Raw genomic sequence first — 24,783 nt, 5'->3', positions numbered from 1 at the left:
ACCATAGGTTTAATTTTCAAAATACAACACAGTAAGAGCAAAATGCTAAAATTTCAAAATATTTTTTTAAGAAAACGGCATTCATCTATTTGGGCATTTAGTGAGCACTTGATGATATTCCTAGGTATGTGTTAAAAGATCAGACAAAATCACAGACCTCGGAAAGAGAAAAGAGGATTATTTAGTACTATGTTTTAGAGCCAATGGTTCTCAAACTATTTTCTGGCTGCATGCTATTTTTTGCACAAGAAACTCCTATTTGTAACATCTCTTCATGCATGTGATGATTTGGGAGAGTGAGAAAGAGGTATAAGAAGACAAATTTAGGACCATGTAGGGAAAGTGAAAGCACATGTGTAGCTTATGAAAGTACTTCCAATAATTTAGAGAGTCCTCTCAAAAGAGAATTTTAGCCTCCCCACAGAAAATAGATACTGTGCAAGCAATTTTACATTCTTTATGATAATATTATTAGGGTAATAAAGGATTTCTCAACCTCAACCCTGTTGACACTTTGGGCCAGATAATACTCTGTAATCAGGGGTTGTCCTGTGCATTATGTGACATTTAATAGCATCCATGGCCTCTACATACCAGATGGCCAGTGGCATCCCTCACTCTGTGTTGGGATAATCAAAAATGTCTCCAGGCATTACCAAATGTCCCCTGGGGATTGCAAAAATTGTTTTCCTTTGAGAACCACTGGTCTAGTGATGTTATTGCCATTTTGTAAATGAAATCCAGTGTTTGGAGAGGTTCAAGATTCATACAATTAATCGGTGGAGCCAGGAATAGAGTATAGGTCTCCTTGATTCCTAAGGAATTGAAGTTTTTCCACTATTCTTAGCTTCTGTAAAGAGATATATCCTCATAAAGAGCTCATGGAAAAACAGAGCCATAACCCAACATTACAAAATAAGGTGACTGGTGCTCTATCTAAGGAGTGACCAGAAGGCTACGGGAGCTAAAAGGATGTATCAGTTAGTTCTGTGTGGAATAGACAAGGAAGAGTAAGCACGTTAGTTTTCTATTGCTGCAGAACAAACTTAGTAGCTAAAAATAACACAAACTTATTATCTCACAGATTGCTTGAGTCAGGCGTCTGGGTACAGGTTTAGCCTGGTCCGGAAGGTCTCACCAGGGTGAAATCCAGGTATTTCCCAGGGCTGTGATTTAATTTGAGAGTCAGGATTCTCTTCGAAGCTTACTGGTTGTTAGCAGAATTCATTTCCTTGTAGCTGTATGACCAAGGTCCCCATTTTCTTTCTGGCTGTTGGCCAGAGACTGCTCAGGTTCCTAGAGGCCATGCACAGGTTCTTGACATGTGGCTCGCTCATCTCAAAAGATGATGCCCTACTTCTTCAAGGCCAGCAGGATTCCGCTGCTGCTTTTGGGAGCATACCTGGTTAGGTTGCACCCACCCAGGATATTCTCCCTTTTGATCAATTCAAAGTCAACTGCTCAGTTGACCTTAATTATGTCTGCAAAAATCCCTTTTGCCATACAATACAATTATAGAAAAGAAATCCCATCGTATTTGCAAATCACACCCAAACTCAAGGGGTGGGAATTATACAAGGGCATGTGTCAATGGAGGATTATCTTAGAATTCTGCCTACATAGTAAGTAATATTGGGTTGGCCAAATGGTTCGTTTGGTTTTTTCCGTAAGCTAGCCCTAGTAGCACTCAGATGTCTTCAACTTCATTCAAGACAATTTTGTTAGACTGTATGTGACAGCTGTCATATCAGCATGCATTTAAAAAAAAAAGATCAAAATTGTTGAATTTTTGTGTAGCCATTTTAATATTGAAGATGGAAGAAGAAAAGCAACATTTGTGGCATATTATGCTTTATTATTTCAAGAAAGGTAAAAACACAACTGAAACGCAAAAAAAGATTTGTGCAGTGTATGGAGAAGGTGCTGTGACTGATCGAACATGTCAAAAGTGGTTTGTGAAGTTTCGTGCTGGAGATTTCTACCCCACGGTCAGGCAGACCAGTTGAAGTTGATAGTGATCAAATCAAGACATTGAGAACAATCAAAGTTACACCACGCACGAGATAGCAGACATGCTCAAAATATCCAAATCAAGCATTGAAAATCATTTGCACCAGCTTGGTTATGGTCATTGCTTTGATGTTTGGGTTCCACGTAAGTTAAGTGAAAAAAACCTTCTTGACCGTATTTCCACATGTGATTCTCTACTGAAACATAATAAAAACATTCCATTTTTAAAACAAATTGTGACTGGCGATGAAAAGTGGATATTGTCCAATAATGTGGAATGGAAGAGATCGTGAGGCAAGTGAAATGACCCACCACCAACCACACCAAAGGCCGGTTTTCATCCAAAGAAGAGTGATGTTGTGTATACGGTGGGATTGGAAGGGAGTCCTCTATTATGAGTTCCTTCTGGAAAACCAAACGATTAATTCCAACAAGTACTGCTCCCAGTCAGACCAAATGAAAGCAGCACTTGATGAAAAGCGTCCCGAATAAGTCAACAGAAAACACATAATCTTCCATCAGGATAACGCAAGACCACATGTTTCTCTGATGACCAGGCAAAAACTGTTAAAGCTTGGCTGGGAAGTTCTGATTCATCCGCCATAGTCACCAGACATTGCACCTTCAAATTTCCATTTATTTAGGTCTTTACAAAATTCTCTTAATAGAAAAAATTCCAATTCCCTGGAAGACTGTAAAAGGCACCTGGAACAGTACTTTGCTCAAAAAGATAAAAAGTTTTGGGAAGATGGAATTATGAAGGTGCCTGAAAAATGGCAGAAGGCAGTGGAACAAAAGGGTGAATACGTTGTTCAATAAAGTTCTTGGTAAAACTGAAAATTGTGTCTTTTATTTTTACTTAAAAAACGAAGACACGTTTTGGCCAACCCAATACATAGTACAGAAAATCATTCTCTTCCTGGATTCCTGGCCAGGCTTGGTAGTGCCTGACTTGGCGTCTGCCCTAATCATCACATGCCTGGTTGCCCCCACATAGCCTTCCTAGTCCCCTTATGTGATGGCTCCATCCTGCTTACCTTCTTTGCACACAGTGTTGCCTCCTGGATCCTGGACAACTGATACTTGAATCTTACTTTAAAACTTGACTTTCCTCTAAGTTTTTCCTCTAACTCTTAGGCAGTTAGTAATTCCAGTATACCGTGAACCCTGACATTTAAGTAAATAATCATAACGTTAGAGACGTTTACATGAGCTATTTTAACTCACATGTGGTCTTATATTATGATAACCTAATAAAGTATGTCCTATCCCCATTTTTTAATAAGAAAATTTAGGATCAGCATGATCAAGCAGCCTTTCCCACTGGAAAGGTCCTCCAGTTTTGTTCCAAAAAGGGACAAAGTCACAAATTCATGTGGCTCCAAGTTCACACTTTTTCCAGTGCCCAAACTGCTCTCATTTTATGGGGGACAATGGAGGAGCAGTAATTGAGGAATTTACAATTCTTTTGCCCTGTTACCAAGTAGCATCTCTTCTATTCAGCATTTCCCACCTCAATTGTCACAACCATTTAATAAATGCCATTTTGATTCTTTCTAATTGACACTTCTATTAAAATCTCATCTTTTCAACCTTCCAAAATCTTTTGGGGCAGGAACCATGCTCTTTTATAGTCCCATTGGTGCCTATCCAGGCTTTCATAAATGACAGCACTTGAAAACTACTAGTATACATGACAAATGAATTCCCTTATCACCCAGAGAAATACCACAGTTCAGAAAAGCTCTGTAAACTGGCAAGAGCAAAGGAATGTGTGCATAAAGCATCCTTTCCACTGGGTCTGCTTTCCCAGCACTTCCTCCACCTGCTTATTCTCTGTAAGAAGCTATATATCAGGGCTGCTCCACTTCCACTACCTGCAGACTAGAGAAGGAACTTCATGCTCCAATATCTTTCAATAATATTTCATTCAATCAAAATAACCTAACTCACCAGTGGCATTTTTATAAAGGAAGCTTTCCTATGCCCAGCACAGATGCAGATGTATAGGTAAACCTATATCGAGGCCTGGAGTTTAGTTGTAGGGAGACAGAGCGGAAGAGTTAAAATCATTTACTTAACAGATACTTTTCTGAAAACTGAATATGTACTACTCTGCTGGGTCCTGGAACAATTCCCTGCTTGGAGGAGTTTACAGTCAGCAGGTGATGTGGACCAGGGAACAGGCATTAGGATACACCTAAGAAGTCCTGTGCAGAAATTCAGTGCAAGGTGCAGGGGCAGACTCACTAACTCAGTCCTGGCTTGGAGTCTGGGGTGCCAGTCAGGGTAGGAAGTTATAATTTGCAGAGGAAATTATATCCTAGCTGAGCCCCAAAACAGGAATGGGTTTTAGCCAAGACAGAAAGCTGAAGAGTATGTTCTATCCAAAAGGAACAGCATAGACCCAGGATGCAAGGTGGTAAGGGATATACTAGGACAGTGGTCCCCAACCTTTTTGGCACAAGGGACCAGTTTCGTGGAAGACAATTTTTCCATGGATGGTGGGAGGAGATGGTGCAGGCAGGAATGCGAGCGATGGGGAGCAGTGAGGAGCGGTGGGGAGTGGCTGTAAATACAGATGAAGCTTCGCTCGCTCGCCCGCCGCTCACCTCCTGCTGTGTGGCCTGGTTCCTAACAGGCCATGGACCAGTACCAGTCCTTGGCCCAGGGGTTGGGGACCCCCATCTAGGAGACTCTCTGAGATCTGAGAAGAATCTTAAAGGTCAGATAAAAGAATTTGGACCTTATTTATCCAGGAGGCAGCAGAAACTCATAAAAACTCTTTAAGAAAGGGAGTAGTTTAAAGATTTCATCATGGCTACAGAACAGAAAAGGATAAGAGTGAGGTAGCTTATAAGTCAGGAAGGAAATCAGGAGACTTGTAGTGATTATCCAAGCAAGAGATGAGAACAAAGCAGTGCTAGACAGATGTGAGCAACTTTAAGATTAACCAGTCTTGGGCTTCCCTGGTGGCGCAGTGGTTGAGGGTCCACCTGCCGATGCAGGGGACATGGGTTCGTGCCTCGGTCCAGGAGGATCCCACATGCCGCGGAGCGGCTGGGCCCATGAGCCATGGCCGCTGAGCCTGTGCGTCCAGAGCCTGTGCTCTGCAACGGGAGAGGCCACAACAGTGAGAGGCCTGCGTACCGCAAAAAAAAAAAAAAAGAAAAAAAAACATTAACCAGTCTTGGGGCTCCAATTGATATGGAGATGGAGATGGAGACGGAAATGAAGGAGAGAAATGATTTAAGAATGACACCAGAGCTCTGGCACTGCCACCTGAGTGGACGCTGGCGCCACTCACTGAACTCGGAAACCAAGAGGAGAGACAGATTGGGAGCTCTGAAGTTCAGTGTTAAACATGTGTTTCAGGAGCTGATTCTGAGTTACTGCCAGGACATAACCCAAGATGATGGTGGTAACAACAGGCCAGGAGTCCTTCTTTCTCCTTGTCAGGTGTCCCAGGACGGACTTTGTAGCCAGAGTGCCATCTCCACTTCCAAGGCCCATTTGCCTAATTGTTTGATGTGACTTAACATTAAACGTATTTGAGTTCAAAAACCTTACCTCTCAACCAAAATGTGAAATCAAAGCGCTGCATGAGTTAAGTGTGTCTGTCTGCACAGATGTTGTGCCCACCACATCAAAGGCGGTTTGCACTTGCCATAGGGGATGGCTTCGTGACCTTGGAAATAAATTTGAAATGTATGGGCTCCCTGAAACCACAGAGTTGACTGAATACGACTTGAATTACGGCAATGCGTTATATTTGCCAAGGGGGACACCCAGTGCAAACTGCTGAATTTGAGGGGTTTTAACAAAAATAAGAGACCCACAACCAAAATTACTGGATGACAAAGTAGACCATTTTTCAAATCCTCAAATAGCAAAGCATATCTCTATACATATGCTGGTCTATAAAAATGTCCACTCAAACCATACCATTTTTACTAGCTTTCCTCACATTTACCAATCCCAGCCCCACTTCTTTATCATACCCACATTTTCCTACTGGAATAGCGGTTGTGAAAAATGCTTTGACACTATACTACACTGAATCAAACTAAGTTTACCTAGAACATTAACCCAAGACCACACTTACTTGCTGGTAATGAAAATAGTAAGTTTTCTCTAAAAAAAAAAACCTATCTGGTCTCACCTCTCCTTAATATATACATTACTCAGTTAACCATGTATAATGTTCACTTTTGCTTTTCTTTCTGTCTTGGTTTTGGGAGCTATGAAATGTATTGTAACACTAAGTGAATAATCCCATCCAGTCATGAAAATGACCCGAAAGATCCCATTGCCTACACAGAAATTATATCCATTCTTCAAACCACCTTGTAAGAACTGTTTGGATATTTACATGATTTCCTTATATGAAATAACCCTATAAATATTTCTTCCCTCTGATCAAATTATAGTTCCAGGCCCCATATAACTTTTTTAATAACAAACACTATTATGTAGACTGCACCATGCCAAGCAATTATAGGTAGTATCTTGTTTAATCCTTAAACAATTCTGTAGTAGATATTGCTTTTATTTCCTAGATGAGGAATGCTGAGGCTCACAGAGGCTTAGTCTAAGGTCACACAGCTGGAAGAAAAAAAGCCACGAATGAAGCCCAGCTTTGTGTAACTCCAGGGCCCTGATCTCAGTCACATTATTGCCCGCCTTGACTTGTTGCTCATGAGGATAAACACGAAATTCTCAAAATAAATAAATTTAGGAGGACCTTCAAGATGGCAGAGGAGTAAGATGTGGAGATCACCTTCCTGCCCACAAATACATCAAAAATACATCTACATGCGGAACAACTCCTACAGAACACCTACTGAATGCTGGCAGAAGACCAAGACCTCAGACCTCCCAAAAGGCAAGTAACTCCCCATGTACCTGGGTAGGGCAAAAGAAAAAAGAAGAAAAAGAGGCAAAAGAATAGGGATGAGACCTGCACCCTGGGGAGGGAGCAGTGAAGGAGGAAAAGTTTCCACACACTAGAAGCCCCTTCACTGGTGGAGACAAAGGGTGGGAGAGGGGAAGCTTCGGAGCCACAGAGGAGAGCGCGGCAACACGGGTGGAGAGGGCAAAGCAGAGAGTTTCCCGCACAGAGGATCGTTGCTGACCAGCACTCACCAGCCCGAGAGGCTTGTCTGCTCACCCGCCGGGGTGGGCAGGGGCTGGGAGCTGAGGCTCAGGCTTCAGAGATCGGATCCCAGGGAGAGGACTGGGGTTGGAGGCATGAAAACAGCCTGAAGGGGCTAGTGCGCCACAGCTAGCCGGGAGGGAGTCTGGGAAAAAGTCTGGAACTGACTACAAGGCAAGAGACCATTGTTCTGGGTGCACAAGCAGAGGGGATTCAGAGCACTGCCTAAAGCAGCTCCAGAGATGGGTGAGAGCCGTGGCTACCAGTGCAGACACCAGAGATGTGCATGAAATGCTAAGGCTGCTGCTGCCGCCACCAAGAAGCCTGTGTGCAAGCCCAGGTCACTACCACACCTCCCCTCCCGGGAGCCTGTGCAGCCCGCCACTGCCAGGGTCCTGGGATCCAGAGACAACTTCCCAGAGAGAACACAAACAGCGCACCTCAGGCTGGTGCAACATCACGCCGGCCTCTGAGGCCGCAGGCTTGCCCCGCATTCTATACCCCTCCCTCCCCCGGCCTGAGTGAGCCAGAGCCCCCTAATCAGCCGCTCCTTTAACCCCCTCCTGTCTGGGTGAAGAACAGATGCCAGAGGGTGACCTACATGCAGAGGCAGGGCCAAAACCAAACCTGAAACACAGGAGCTGTGTGAATAAAGAAGAGAAAGAGAAATCTCTCCCAGCAGCCTCAGGAGCAGCAGATTAAATCTCCACAATCAACTTGATGTACCTGCATCTGTGGAATAACTGAATAGACAACGAATCATCCCAAAATTGAGACTGTGGACTTTGGGAGCAACTGCAGACTTGGGGTTTGCTGTATGCGACTGATCAGTTTCTGATTTTTATGTTTACCTTCGTTTTTAGTGCTTGTTATCATTGGTGGATTTGTTTACTGGTTTGGTTCCTCTCTTTTTTTTAAATTACTTTTTTATTTTTTTATTTTAATAATGTATTTTTTATTTTAATAACTTTATTTTATTTTTTTTTCTCTCCGTTTTCTTCTGAGCCATGTGGTTGACAGGGTCTTGGTGGCTGGCCGGCTGTCAGGCTTGAGCCTCTGAGGTGGGACAGCCGACTTCAGGACACTGGACCACCAGAGACCTCCCAGCCCCACGTAATATTAATTGGCAGGAGCTCTCCCAGAGATCACATCTCAACGCTAAGACCCAGCTCCACTAATGACCAGCAAGCTCCAGTGCCAGACACCCCATGCCAAACAACTAGCAAGACAGGAACACAACCCCATCCATTAGCAGAGAAGCTGCCTAAAATCAAAATAAGGTCACAGACACCCCAAAACACACCACTGGATGTGGTCCTGCCCACCAGAAAGAAAAGATCCAGCCTCATCCACCAGAACACAGGCACCAGTCCCCTCCACCAGGAAGCCTACACAACCCACTGAACTAACCTTGCCCACTGAGGGCAGACACCAAAAACAATGGGAACTACAAACCTGCAGCCTATGAAAAGGAGATCCAAACCACAGTAAGTTAAACAAAATGAGAAGAAAGACAAATACACAGCAGATGAAGGAGTAAGGTAAAAACCCATCAGACCAAACAAATGAAGAGGAAATACGCAGTCTACCTGAAAAAGATTTAAGAGTAATGATAGTAAAGATGACCCCAAATCTTGGAAATAGAATGGAGACAATACAAGAAACATTTAATAAGGACCTAGAGAGCAAAAAAAGAGCAAACAAGCAATGATGAACAACACAATAAATGAAACTAAAAATTCTCTAGAAGGAATCAATAGCAGAATAACTGAGGCAGGAAGAATGGATAAGTGACCTGGAAGATAAAATAATAGAAGTAACTATCACAAAGCAGAATAAAGAAAAAAGAATGAAAAGAATTGAGGACAGTCTCAGAGACCTCTGGGACAAAAATAAACACACCAACATTCAAACTATAGGGGTCCCAGAAAATAAGAGAAAAAGAAAGGGACTGAGAAAATATTTGAAGAGATTACAGTTGAAAACTTCCATAATATGGGAAAAGAAATAGTCAGTCAAGTCCAGGAAGTGCAGAGAGTCCCATACAGGATAAACCCAAGAAGAAACATACCAAGACACATATTAATCAAACTATCAAAAATTAAATACAAAGAAAAAATATTGAAAGCAGCAAAGGAAAAGCAACAAATAACAAGGGAATCCCTGTAAAGTTAACAGCTGATCTTTCAGCAGAAACTCTGTAAGCCAGAAGGGAGTGGCAGGACATATTTACAGTGATGAAAGGGAAAAACCTACAACCAAGATTACCCTACCCAGCAAGGATCTCATTCAGCTTCGACGGAGAAATTAAAAGCTTTACAGAGAAGCAAAAGCTAAGAGATTTCAGCGTCACCAAACCAGCTCTAAAACAAAGGCTAAAGGAACTTTTCTAGTCAGGAAACACAAGAGAAGGAAAAGACCTACAACAACCAAAAGACCAAAACAATTGAGAAAATGGTAATAGGAACATACATATCAATAACTACCTTAAATGTAAATAGATTAAATGTTGTCCAACCAAAAGACATACACTGGCTGAATGGATACAAAAACAAGACCCATATATATGCGGTCTACAAGAGACCCATTTCAGACCTAGGGACACATACAGACTGAAAGTGATGAGATGGAAAAAGATATTCCATGCAAATGGAAATCAAAAGAAAGCTGGAGTAGCAATTCTCATATCAGACAAAATAGACTTGAAAAAAAAGACTATTACAAGAGACAAAAAGGACACTACATAATGATCAAGGGATCAATCCAAGAAGAAGACATAAGAATTGTAAATATTTATGCACCCAACATAAGAGCACCTCAATACATAAGGCAAATGCTAAGAGCCATAAAAGGGGAAATCGACAGTAACACAATAATAATAGGGGACTTCAGCACCCCACTTTCACCAATGGACAGATCAACCAAAATGAAAATAAATAAGGAAAAACAAGCTTTAAATGACACATTAAACAAGATGGATTTAATTGATATTTATAGGACAGTCCATCCAAAACCAAGAGAATACACTTTCTTCTCAACTGCTCATGGAACATTCTCAAGGATAGATTATATCTTGGGTCACAAATCACGCCTTGGTAAATATAAGAAAACTAAAATCGTATCAAGTATCTTCTCTGACCACAATGCTATGAGACTAGATATCAACTACAGGAAAAAATCTATACAAAATACAAACAAATGGAGGCTAAACAATACACTACTAAATAACCAAGAGATCACGGAAGAAATCAAAGATGAAATCAAAAAATACTTAGAAACAACTGACAATGAAAACACAATGACCCAAAACCTATGGGATGCAGCAAAAGCAGTTCTAAGAGGGACGTTTATAGCAATACAATCCTACCTCAAGAAACAAGAAAAATCTCAAATAAACACCTAACCTTATACCTAAAGCAATCAGAAAAAGAAGAACCAAAAAACCCCAAAGTGAGCAGAAGGAAAGAAATCATAAAGATCAGATCACAAATAAATGAAAAAGAAATGAAGGAAAGATAGCAAAGATCAATAAAACTAAAACCTGGTTCTTTGAGGAGATAAACAAAATTGATAAACTATTACAAGCTCATCAAGAAAAAAAGGGAGAAGACTCACATCAACAGAATTAGAAATGAAAAAGGAGAAATAACAACTGACACTGCAAAAATACAAAGGCTCATGAGAGATTACTACAAGCAACTATACGCCAATAAAATGGACAACCTGGAAGAAATGGACAAATTCTTAGAAAAGCACAACCTTCCGAGACTGAACCAGAAAGAAATAGAAAATAGAAACAGACCAATCACAAGCACTGAAATTGAAACTGTGATTAAAAATCTTCCAACAAACAAAAGCCCAGGACCAGATGGCTTCACAGGTGAATTCTATCAAACATTTAGAAAAGAGCTAACACCCATCCTTCTCAAACTATTCCAAAATATAGCAGAGGGAGGAACACTCCCAAACTCATTCTACAAGGCCACCATCACCTTGATACCAAAACCAGACAAGCATGTCACAAAAAAAGACAACTACAGGCCAGTATCACTGATGAACATAGATGCAAAAATCCTCAACAAAATACTAGCAAACAGAATCCAACAGCACATTAAAAGGATCATACACCATGATCAAGTGGGTTTTATCCCAGGAATGAAAGGATTCTTCAATATACGCAAATCAATCAATGTGATACACCATATTAACAAATTGAAGGATAAAAATCATATTATCATCTCAATAGATTCTGAAAAAGCTTTCAACAGAATTCAACACCCATTTATGATAAAAACTCTCCAGAAAGTAGGCATAGAGGGAACTTACCTCAACATAATAAAGGCTATATATGACAAACCCACAGCCAACATCATTCTCAATGGTGAAAAACTGAAACCATTTCCACTAAGATCAGGAACAAGACAAGGTTCCCCACTCTCACCACTATTTTTCAACATAGTTTTGCAAGTTATAGCCACAGCAATCAGAGAAGAAAAAGAAATGAAAGGAATCCAAATCAGAAAAGAAGTAAAACTGTCACTGTTGGAGGATGACATGATACTATACATAGAGAATCCTAAAGATGCTACCAGAAAACTACTAGAACTAATCAATGAATTTGGTAAAGTAGCAGGACACAAAATTAATGCACAGAAATCTCTGGCATTCCTATACACAAATGATGAAAAATCTGAAAGAGAAATTAAGGAAACACTCCCATTTACCATTGCAACAAAAAGAATAAAATACCTAGGAATAAACATACCTAAGGAGAGAAAAGAACTCTATGCAGAAAACTATAAGCTACAGATGAAAGAAATTAAAGATGATACAAACAGATGGAGAGATATACCATGTTCTTGGATTGGAAGGATCAACATTGTGAAAATGACTCTACTACCCAAAGCAATCTACAGATTCAGTGGAATCCCTATCAAACTACCAATGGTAATTTTCACAGAACTAGCACAGAAATTTTCACAATTTTTATGGAAACACAAAAGACCCTGAATAGCCAAAGCAATCTTGAGAAAGAAAAAACAGAGCTGGAGGAATCAGGCTCTCAGACTTCAGACTATACTACAAAGCTACAGTAATCAAGACAGTATGGTGCTAGCACAAAAACAGAAATAGAGATCAATGGAACAGGATAGAAAGCCCAGAGGTAAACCCACATACATATGGTCACCTTATCTTTGAGAAAGGAGGCAAGAATATACAATGGAGAAAAGACAGCCTCTTCAATAAGTGGTGCTGGGAAAACTGGACAGCTACATGTAAAAGAATGAAATTAGAACACTCCCTAACACCATACACAAAAATAAACTCAAAATGGATTAAAGACCTAAATGTAAGGCCAGACACTATCAAACTCTTAGAGGAAAACATAGGCAGAACACCCTATGACATAAATCACAGCAAGATCTTTTTTGACCCACCTCCTAGAGTAATGGAAATAAAAACAAAAACAAACAAATGGGACTTAAATAAATTTCAAAGTTTTTGCACAGCAAAGGAAACCATAAATAAGATGAAAAGACAACCCTCAGAATGAGAGAAAAAATTTGCAAACGAAGCAACTGACAAGGGATTAATCTCCAAAATATACAAGCAGGTCGTGCGGCTCAATATCAAAAAAACAAACAACCCAATCCAAAAATGGGCAGAAGACCTAAATAGACATTTCTCCAAAGAAGATATACAGATTACCAACAAACACATAAAAGGATGCTCAACATCACTAATCATTAGAGAAATGCAAATCAAAACTACAATGAGGTATCACCTCACACTGGTCAGAATGGCCATCATCAAAAAATCTGCAAAGAATAAATGCTGGAGAGGGTGTGGAGAAAAGGGAACCCTCTTGCACTGTTGGTGGGAATGTAAATTGATACAGCCACTATGCAGAACAGTATGGAGGTTCCTTAAAAAAACTAAAAATAGAACTACCATATGACCCAGCAATCCCACTACTGGGCATATACCCTGAGAAAACCGTAATTCAAAAAGAGTCACGTACCACAATGTTCAGCGCAGCACTATTTACAATAGCCAGGAAATGGAAGAAACCTAAGTGTCCATCAGCAGATGAATGGATAAAGAAGATGTGGCACATACATACAGTGGAATATTACTCAGCCACAAAAAGAAACGACATTGAGTTATTTGTAGTGAGGTGGAGGGACCTACAATCTGTCATGCAGAGTGAAGTATGTCAGAAAGAGAAAAACATATACTAACACATATTTATGGAATCTAAAAAAAAAAATTGTTCTGAAGAAGCTAGAGGCAGGACAGGAATAAAGACGCAGATATAGAGAATGGACTTAAGGACACGGGGAGGTGGAAGGCTAAGCTGGGACGAAGTGAAAGAGTGGCATGGACATATATAAACTACCAAATGTAAAACAGATAGCTAGTGGGAAGCAGCCGCATAGCATAGGGAGATCAGCTCGGTGCTTTGTGACCACCTAGAAGGGTGGGACAGGGAGCGTGGGAGGTAGACGCAAGAGGGAGGGTATATGGGAATATAAGTATACATATAGCTGATTCACTTTGTTATACAATAGCAACTAACACAACAATGTAAAGCAATTATACTCCAATAAAGATGTTAAAAAAATAATAATAAAATTAAAAATAAATAAATAAATAAATTTATTTTTTGTGTGTGTGCATGTATGACTATTTAAAGCTAACACTGGATATAAAACGACATTTAAATATTTTAATATCTGATATTTAGTAAATAATATTTTAATAAATAAAGGTGAAATATACTTGCATTTTCCATCGGATTGGGAGAATTTTACAGCTTACTTTGTTAAAAATTTTTAAAAGTGCTACCTTTGGAAAGATGAGTTAACTCACCATACACACAAATAACCCACTGTCAGAGTTAAATCACACATGCACAAAAGTTAAATATGTAAAACAGCATAGTAAGGGGTGGGATAGGGAGGGTGGGAGGGAGGGAGACGCAAGAGGGAAGAGATATGGAACATATGTATACGTATAACTGATTCACTTTGTTATAAAGCAGAAACTAACCCACCATTGTAAAGCAATTATACTCCAATAAAGATGTAAAAAAAAAAAAAACCCAGCATAGTAAACTCACTATATTTGCCTTAACCTCTGTTAATTAATAATTAATTTCAAAAGATTAATTAATTTCACAAGATTCATATCATGTATAAGATTAAATAATAATGATGATGATAATAATATCAGTCTTTCTTTACAGAGCGTCTTGTTATATGAAGGGTACTGTGCTAAATACTTCACTCATATTGTGATTTCTAATCTTTATGAGGCCCTGTAATAAAAGTATTACTACCCCATTCTGAAGATAAGAAAAGTTGGGCTCAGTACAATTATGTTGGTAGCATAAGATCACTTAATCAATTAGAAATGGCCCTCAGACTTGAAGCTAGAAATTTCTGATTCCATGGACTTGTGCTCATGCAACCCGATACCACAGTATGCCCCCAAAAAACATTTTATAAAGCTCAGGTACTTCCCTGAGACATTGTTGAAAACCCTAGGTAGCTGAAAGTCCATTTTATGCTTTCCATGTGTTAGCAACACTATAAAAGTTAAATTCATCGGCATCTGTAATATAAGAACTAATGGGATCAGTATTCTTTGAAAATTATGCTTTTTTTTCCAAATGTCACCTTATGTTCCACACATATTTTCAAAAATGAATGTTCAGGTTTTAAATAGGGACTAAACAAAATTGACAATGTAATTTTATCCAGGTACAAAAAAAAAATACAAACACATTCTCTTACCTTATGGGGTACTCTACCAGTTGGGCCGTAATAATAATTTACTAGTCTGGAATACAGTTATTCTTCCAATTCTGACATAACTGCCATGTTATTTCACTCACATATTCCTCTGTCTATCCCAGTAGCCAGAGGCCATTTTTCATGCTGTTCATTTGCAACAGAAATTACAGGTTTTGATACCACTGCCACAGCCTGTGTTTTAACTTTGAAATATATTGTAGCTAAACCTCTAATGTGGCTAATCTAGTTCATGATTCAATCTGACTGCAGTTCTGGTTCCCTGAAAGGGCTGCTGCTGACAAGAAGGCTGCCCTGTGCTTATGCTGAGGAGCTCCTTGGGCTCAGATCTCCCCAGCTCAGGTTGAAAGAGCTCCCTAAGTAAGTAGCCATCTGAGGCTCTTCCTATCCCAGTCACCAATCTATTCTATGACCTTGGCACTGTTGAGCCTCCTCTCCATGCCTTTTTTTTTACCTAACCATAAATTAGAAAGGCACGGGCATGGTTTCCTTTATTTCTTTCTCCTTTCTGCCATACATACTCCCACAGACGTGAAGGGACCTTTCCCTGGGCTCAGAGAAGGGCAGGCATCTCAGCATCAGCTCCAACTCAGGACCAGGGCTTTGCTTTGGTGCTCACAGAGCACATCTCCGTCATCCAAGATGAGGGGGAGGATGGGGGATAGAAGCAGAAACTGCCCAAGACAGGAAGACACATAGGGTGGGAGACTGGAAGGAACTTAAAGATCGCTGGTCTACTGCTCATTTTCCAGAGGCACCAAGAGCTCAAGTGATTTGCTCAAGGTCACCCAATGTGTCCCCAACTAGTTCATTCATACGTTCTTTCATCCACCAAGTATCTATTGAGTACCTAATGTGTCCTAGACCCTGTACAGAATTCTGGGGATCCAGAGATAAAAAAGACATGGTCCTGCCCTGGAGAGAGCACATTCTGATGGGAAAGTTAGACAGGTGACTACAGAACTGTAATAGTGTCAGAGGCAGGGTGCCACACATCCCGGTTGGTCTATGAAAATCCCAGTCAATATCTGTTGTTCCAATTTAATTGTTAGTAGCACTGCCTTTCACTCTCAAAAGTGCCTCTGTTTGGATACTTGGATGATAATTAAATAAGCATTTGCTTAGGTTAATTCTCTACTAAATCTTGCATAAGTGTTGTTTCATGGAGGGGAATGAGTCCGTCATTCTCAATGAGTCTTTACAGTTTTGTCTTTGAGAACAAAGGAGAAAAGCATCTTTAATGAGACTTCAGAGGAAAGAGCTTCCTGAACTGGCTGAGCCCAATTTGATACTTGGATTTGGCTGTTGTCCACAGTCACACAGCTGGTTTGCGACAGAGCCAGGGAGTAAATCTAGCTGTCTTGACTCCCTGTCCAGTGCTCCGGCTATTATGCTTCATCCAACTGACTGCCGAGGATGGGTTCTGGGGACTGAGTAGACCTCACCTAGTAAGACTCCTTGCAGCCTCTACTCAATGGTTCTCACCACCAGCTCTGCCACCGGCTCCTTGCCAGTCTCACCAACACTCCTTCCCCAACATGGCATAAAACAGAAGTACCTAGAGATAACTCACTTTAACAGACTCCATCCTGCCAGCCATCTCATTGGTTTCCAGTGTCTTGTTGGCACTGTAGGTAAAATGAAAATAGTCTTGAGGGGTACACTCTAGTCAAGAAATACCTAAGGGCGCCAATCAAGATGGCAGAGTTGAAGGACATGGAATTCACCCCCTCCCACAAATACATCAAAACTACAACTACAAATGGAACAATTCTCACAGAACACCTACTGAACACTAGCAGCAAACCTCAAACACCTGAAAGGACAAGAAGGATCTCCACATAACCAGGTAGGATGAAAGGGGGAAAAAAAAGTAAATCACCTAAATAAGCCAGTACACAGATTAAAAAAAAAAATCAAAAAATTTCTGTGAAAGTTATGATAGCCACAATGAATAGCAAGAGGATGAACATGAAGATGTAAATGAGGACATCAAACTCACAAAATGAGGGGGAGGAGAGTAATAAAATGTAGTTTTTTTTCTAGAAAGTGTTTGAGCCTATATGACTACCAGTCTAAAGCAAGCAGATATAAGAAGGGGTTAACATACTTGATAAACAGGGTAACCACAAATCAAAAACATACAATAGGTTCACAAAAACCAAAAAGAAGAGAACATAAGCATAATACAAAGGATAATCATCAAACCACAAAAAGAAAAGCGGAAATATAAAGGAATATCTCGAAATTCCTGCAAACACTCCAGTCTTCCAGGGACAAAATGCCGCACCCGGTTCCCACCAGATATTGACTCCTCAGCTCCTGGGGCAGCTGGGCTGCAGCCTCAGTTGTTCAGTTCAGCATGCAAATCAAATATCATTTTCTCGGGGTACCATGATATAAAAAGAGTCAGGAGGCACTGTGTAAAGGACCAAGCCAAGGGGAAAAAGTTTTATGCAAGGCTGGTACATGCTTATTTGCACATGTTAGGTCTCTATTAGTTACCTGCATTTTTAAGGGAGAACATAAGGATTTATTACTCACTTCTTGTCAGGCACACTTAATTTTATCTTTTTTCACTCCTCAGGGTGTGCACAGAAATACTCCAAGCAGCATCCTGTGGATTTGCTTGTATGTGAAATCTCCAAGATGCATTTCCACCTTGATTTGAGAAAATTACAGCTCACAGCTATCCTCCCTCTACATCTTCCGTTTTCTTCCTCTTCCTATTCTGTAGAGCAGAGGTTCTTAACCCTGGCTGCACATTAAAATTATCTGGATGGCTTTTTAAAATGTCTGGTGTCCGGGTGTCCCCCCAGATTTTGATTGTAAGGTTTGGGGTTTGGCATAAGCATCAATGTTTTTCCAAAAGTCTGCCCCACCTCCCAGGTGGTTCTAATGTACAGTCAGGGTTGGAATCTCTGCAAAAAGACTCTACCTCCTTCCAGAGTGTATAGAATCAATTCCTCCACAAAGGCTGATTATTTGAGACAGTACCTGTTTGAGACCCAGAGGAATGCTTGAACAGAGAGGCCACTTTGCAATATAAGAAGACAGCAGCCACCATTAGTTCTCCTGAGAATCTTTGCAAGTACTCAAATGGAGACTTAGGAAATCCATATTCCTCCCCCAACCCCCAACACACACACCATTACCAAACGCAGGAGTATGCAGTATAGCCACAGCTTACATGCCTCTAAGTAATAATGTACTGATTTATAGTTTGCACAAATTGCAATAAATGGCATTTTCTGTTATGTGGAGGGTAACAGATTGTTCTGGAGTGAGTACAAGTCCATAACTCATTCGAGGGCTATGCTGATGCTATAAACTAAAGTTCACTATTTAGGCAGTTAATCCCCAGTAGTTTAATTCTGAAAATAGGTTTCAGACTTGTATTCAATTTGGTGACCATCTATTATTTTAGTTTAAGCATAATTAACCTGACAAATATAAGAAGAGGCAAGAGAAATGTTTTCAGAGACTTTTCTCCTTTTTCCTCCCTTCCTAACCTCTCGCTGCATCTCCATGTTGCTCTCCAGGATGGTCATTTCCTGCTCGAGAGGCAGACTGAGAACAAGGAAAGGTTGCTTCAGAAAAAACTGGCACCATGTCACTTCCACTGCTGAGCCATGAGTTAAGTGGAACGGGCTGGAGACTGTTGTATTTGCCACATACCATTAGATCATCAGTCTATCAGAAGTGCAGTGGAAGTGAGTGACCAGAACTTAAGGCTGCCACGGAAAGAAAAAAAAAAATCTTTCTTAGGTTTGGTTTCCCTCACTTCACAGATAGGTATTTTCTCTTTCCTAGAAACTCTGCCTGTCTTCTCAGGCAGAGATGCAGGAAAACCGAAGGAGAAAACCCTTGGCCAAGGATCCTGGGAGTAGTCTTCATCCACTCAGAATCTGTAAAATGAAACTTAAGTCTTTCAAAAGCAGATAATTCCTACCCTACAGTTTTTGAGAAAAAGCAGTAACCTATTTGTCCTAACAAATGTCTGTGACTTCACTGTACTAAAAGATTCTCAATGACAAGCTCTTCTAACTTTTCTATATTTAAGACATAGCCAAGCAGGTGCCATGGCTCAACTAACATTAAAAGAGTCAAGACCTGGGCTTCCCTGGTGGCGCAGTGGTTGAGGGTCCACCTGCCGATGCAGGGGACACGGGTTCGTGCCCCGGTCTGGGAAGATCCCACATGCCGCGGAGCAGCTGGGCCCGTGAGCCATGGCCGCTGAGCCTGCGCGTCCAGAGCCCGTGCTCTGCAACGCGAGAGGCCACAACAGTGAGAGGCCCGTGTACCACAAAAAAAAAAAAAAAGTCAAGGCCTTTACAAATTAGCTTTACAGAAAGAGCATAACATAATCAGGACTAAGTCTACATTCAAGAATCCATGATGCCCTAGACATTCTTCTCAGATTCCATACACAGATGAAAAAATTAAGTTAAACCATGCACCTACAGAGACATTACATAATGATAAATATGTTAGTTCATCAAGAAGACATAACAATTTTTAAATGTGTATGTCTCTAGCAACAGAACTTCAAAGTACAAGAAGCAAAAACTGGCAGAACGAAAAGGAGAAATAGGACAATCCACAATTATACCTGGAGACTTTGACACTCTTCTTTCTGTAGACAGAACTAGCAGGTAGAAGATGAGCAAGGATATAGAACTGAACTACACCATCAGCCAACTGGATCTAGTTGTGTGTAGAACTCCACCCAATAGCAGCTGATAATCTATCCAAAAATGTCTTCAAAAATAGACTTTTTTTCCCCAAGTTCGCAGGGAACTTCACCAAGATAGAAAACACTTTGAGTGTTTTTACATTCCTTAATGATAAAATCTATCGACAAACTAGGAACAAAAGGGAACTTCCTTAACCTGATAACAGGATGTATAAGAAACTGAGAGCTAACATTATACTTAATGATGAAAGATTGGGTACTTTTCTTCTTAGATCAGGAACAAGAACAAGAGAAGGATGTGCACTCTTATCATTCCTATTCAACACTATTCTGGAAGTCCCAGCCAGTGCAGTAATGCAAAAAAAAGAAATAAAGGGCATACAGATTGGAAAGAGAGAAATAAAACTCTTTCTAGTCACAGATGAAATACATAATTATCCAAATAGAAAACCTCAAGGAATCAACAGAAACTCCTAAAATTAATAAGTGAATTTATCAAGGTCACAGGCTGCAAGATTAATACTCAAAAACTGACCCTATTTCTGTATACTACCAATGTAAAATTGGAAAACAAAAAAATTTAAATACCATTTATAACAACTCCAAAAAATAAAATACTTAGGAATAAATTTAACAAAACACATAAAGTGCCTTTACACTAGAAACTACAAAATGATGATAAGACAAATCAGAGAAGACCAAAATAAATATTCATACCATGTTCATGGATTGGAAGACTCAACACAGAAAGATGTCAATTCTCCTCAGATTAAATTATAGATTTAAGTCAATTCTAATCAAAATTTCAGCAGGGTTTTTTTTTTCACATATAGACAAGTTGACTTCAAAATCTATATAGTAAGGCAAAGGAATTAGAATTGCTAAAATAATTTTGAAAAAGAAGGACAAAGAAAGAGGAATATGTTACACAGATTTTATGATTCACTATAAAGCCTCGATAAGCAAGAGAGTATGGTATTGGTGAAAGGATTATATCAATGGGAAAAAATGGAGAGTTCAGAAATCGACTCACACAAATATGGTCTGTTCTAACAAAGGTGCAGAAACATTTCAATGAAACATTTCAAAAAAAAAAAGATCATTCAACAAATGATCTTGGAACAATTGAGCATCTATGAGCAAAAAATTTAAAAACACAAGTTTATTCACATGTTATCCAAAAATTAACTCAAAATGGATTATAGATATAAATAAAATGTAAATCTATAAAACTTCCAGGAGAAACTCTGTATGGTCTGGATATAGGCAAAGAGCCCTAAAGTATGACACCAAAAGCACTATCCATTTTTTTTAATGATAAATTTGTTTTCATCAAAATTAAAATACTTTCTTTGTGAAAGACACTTTTAAGAGGATTAAAAGACAAATAACAGATTGGAAGAAGATATTTATAAGTCATATATATCTGACAAGGGACCTGTATCCTGAATACATAAAGAATTCTCAAAACTTACTAAGAAAACAGACAATTCATTTTTTTAAAATAGGCAAAATGAACAGACATTTCACCAAAATGAACAGAAGATATAAAAATGGCAAATGACCATACAAAAAAGATGCTCAACATCATTAGCCATTAGGAAAATTCAAATTAAAACCATAATTTAATTCAAATTAAAACGCACTTATTAGAATGGTTAAAATAACAAATACTGACAGTATCAAGCACTGATTAGGATACAGAATAACTAGAACACTCATATGTTACTGGCGGAAGTGCAAATTGTGCAGTTTGACAGTTTCTTGTAAAGTTAGTACACTCATCCTGGGCATTTACCCTAGAGAAACGAGAGCTACATTCACACAACCACCTGGGCAGAAAAGTTGAGAGCAGTATAACTACCAAAAACTGGAAAGAACACAAGTGTCCATCAACTGGTAAACAGATAAACTGTTGGTACATCTGCACAATGAAAAAGAAAAACAAAAAGGAATAATAAAAGGATCAATAAAAAGAGGCATGCAATAACTTGGATGAATTGCAAAGGGAGCATGTTACATTAAAGAAACCAGTTTTAAAAGATTACATACTGTAAAATTCCATTTTATGACATTTTCAAAAAGACAAAAACTATAGAGATGGATAACAAATCAATGGTTGCCAGGTTACAGGTGGGAGGAGGATGTCATTTTAAGGGATAACACAAGCAAGTTGTCTGGGGTAATGGATCTCCACCCTGTCCTAACTGTGGCAATGCTTACATGAATCTATACATGTGTTAAGAATCAAAGAACTGTACACCAAAAAGAGTCAATGTTCTTTGTCAATTTAAAATTAATTTAAAAGCATGCACCTATGAATGGCAACGTATATATTAAATGCCAAATACAGAATGTCTTAAACTTTCCTTCTTGAAATGCAACACAAGCAACTGAAAGACAACAATTATGTTAGTGTCACCCACAAAACCTGAATTCCATAACCCATTGAGCTTTTTTCTTGCTAACAGTCAAATCTGGCTACAGAGAAGACGGGCTGTGTGTCAGACTTTGCTTTTTGGTGGAAAGCCCCAGGCGGTCTAAATGCTGAGTTGCTAGGCCTTACCATGCAGGCCTAGGTTAAGAGGCTGCATAGATGCTGGCACAGTCAAGACGCAAACGCCTCTTTTGAAATCATAAAGCTCTAAAAGAGATATTCACAAACTTTTAACAGTGAATCATGACTAGGTCTGAATCAGCTTATGATGCATTTCTCCTGGGGCAACTAAATAAATGAGAGTTAGAAAAATGGGAAAGACCAGGGAAAGATAATTATGAAGCATTGAGTATGGTTTCAGGAAAGCAGAGATGAGTAGAATTCTGCAGCCAAAATAATCAGACAGTAGGAAGAAAAAATGCGCAGAAGACTTAACAAACGCTTCACAAAAAAAATGCAAATGTCCAAGAAATACATGAAAGAGTACTAAACCGCTTCAGTCATCAGGGAAATGCAGATTAAAACCGCAAACAGATACCACTGCACACTCCCAAATTTTCCAAAATGAAAAACGCAAACTCCAACTGTTGGCAAAGGTGGAAAGTAACCAGAACTCTCCTCACCTCTAGTGGGGAGTATATATTGGTATAATCACTTTGGAAACACATTTGACATTATCGACTAAAGCTGAACCACGCATATCCTGTGACTTGGCAATCTCCTTCCTGGGGGTATATACTCAACAGTAATGTGTTCGTATGTTCACCAAAACACATGTACTAGAATGTTCATAGTGATTCGACCCATAATAGCCCTGTATTCATTTCCTATTACTTCCGTAACAAATTACCATGAATTTCACGGGTTAAACCACCACCTATGTACTATCGTATAGTTCTCTAGGACAGAAGTCTAAAGGGGTCTTATGGCCTGAAAAACTCAAGGCGTCAAGCTCTGGAGGAGTTAAGGGTAAGTTTGTTGCCTTGCCTTTTCCAGCTTCCGGAGGCCAACTGCCATCCTCAGATTGCACCTTCAAAACACATCTTCAAAATGTATCCCAGGCGTGACCACGGAGAGCTGGCGGGCCGGAGCGAGCTGAGAATATGTAGCTCCAGGAGCGCGTAACCTGCCGCCCAGTCACCGCGGTGGCTGCTGGGAGGTGCCACAGCGTAGGGTCGCGCGGGGCGCCGCTCTGACTGACCTTTCACCTGCGCCCGGCGGAGAGGGGCGGAGGGGGGCGGAGGGGGGCGGAGGGGGGGGAGGGGACAAGGCCGGAAGCCAGGGCGGAGGCAGCAGCGGCTGCAGCGGGTGGGCGGGGCACAGGCAAAGCCTCGGCTCCGGCTCTGTTAAAAAGAAAGAAATGCGTCCCACTCCAACCTTCGCTTCCATCATTGCATCTCCTCTCTGATATGCCGCCCCTGCCTCCCGCTTATAAAGGACCTTTGTGGTTACATTGGGCCCACCTGGATAACCCAAGAAACGTCCCCCTCTCAAGTTCTCTAACTTAATCACCTCTGGGAAGTCCCTTTTGCCACAAGTAGCATACCCTCAGGGATTAGGCTGTGGACATCTTTGGGGGAATCATTACTCTGTGTACTACAAACGCCACACAGGAAAGTTCTCAATTTCCCAGCAACAAAGGAGTGGGTAATAGTGGTGTGACTGCACGATGGAATACTACACAGCAATGAGAATAAACAATTGTCAATGACTTGTAGTCTTGTGTGTGAATCTCACAATGTTGAACGAAAGAAGCCAGAATCAGACGACTACATGAGTCCATGTGTATAAAGTAGAAAGAGGCGAAATCTCTCTATGGTGAAGTCAGGATAGTGATTACTCTGGATATGGGGGTTCCCAACTGGGCTGGGATGTGAGGGGACTTTGGGGGATGCTGGTGATCCGTTGTGTCTTGATCTGGGAGCTAATTCACGGATGTGTCAGTCTGTGAAAAATCCATTAAACTATACCCCTAAGGTACATGTGCACTTTTCTGGGGGTATATTTTACGTCAATGAAAAGTACAACGTTTTTATTGACGAAGGAGGAAGGATAGGGTCCTATGAGCATAAAAGGAGGCCCCAAATTGCTGTAACTTGGTACAGTAGGGAAAGTTGAAGCTTTAGGCTCAGGTAGGCAACACCTACAATCCCAGCTCTTTTACTGATTCTCTGCTCTTCTACAAATTATTTGATCTTTTTGGTTTGGGGGCTCCTCCTCTAGAAAATGGGAATAATGCTACTTGCTGCCTCACTGGGTATGCTACATATGTGAAATAACATGTGAGAACAAGTAGAACACAACAAGGGCTGAGGAAATACAGCTTCTTCTCTCAGTTTTGCTCTTAAGTCTTTCTTTCAACAGAGCAAATACACAGCAGAAAAAAAAAAGAAAACAAATAACCCTCTCAGAAGCTTCATTTTTTTCATTTTCAGTGCCATGTTTAAAAATACTTGCCAAGCATTGTATAAGTTCCTCCACATCCTGTAAAACTGGTAAAAAAAAAAGGTAGTTCTTTGTTTCTTTATCCACACTGCCTATTTCTTTAGAAAACTGCCAGTTTCACTATGAGAATTCTTTTACAAAGTTGAGCCACTTGAGATCATGAAAGCATCAGGTATCATTTCCACGAGTCATAACTTCTGCAGGAAAAATTCAAGGGGCATGG

At 40.2% G+C, this 24,783-nt stretch overlaps 1 protein-coding gene across 10 annotated transcripts in view; it reads right to left on the bottom strand.

Moving 5' to 3' along the window:
* TRPS1 (transcriptional repressor GATA binding 1) overlaps positions 1 to 24,783 on the bottom strand; it is a 1,050,606-nt gene that overhangs the window by 907,644 nt on the left and 118,179 nt on the right. The window contains exon 1 of one of the 10 annotated variants that reach the window (XM_079901881.1): positions 16,556 to 18,119. The exons of the other annotated variants lie outside the window; for them this stretch is intronic. The gene's annotated coding sequence lies outside the window, so the exon portion shown is untranslated. Of the gene's footprint in view, positions 1 to 16,555; positions 18,120 to 24,783 lie in introns of those variants that run through there. 10 annotated transcript variants of the gene reach the window in all.

Source organism: Stenella coeruleoalba (assembly GCF_951394435.1).
Source record: "Stenella coeruleoalba genome assembly, chromosome: 17".
In the NCBI taxonomy this organism is placed as follows: domain Eukaryota; kingdom Metazoa; phylum Chordata; class Mammalia; order Artiodactyla; family Delphinidae; genus Stenella; species Stenella coeruleoalba.
This window is presented reverse-complemented; position numbering and strand designations above follow the sequence as displayed.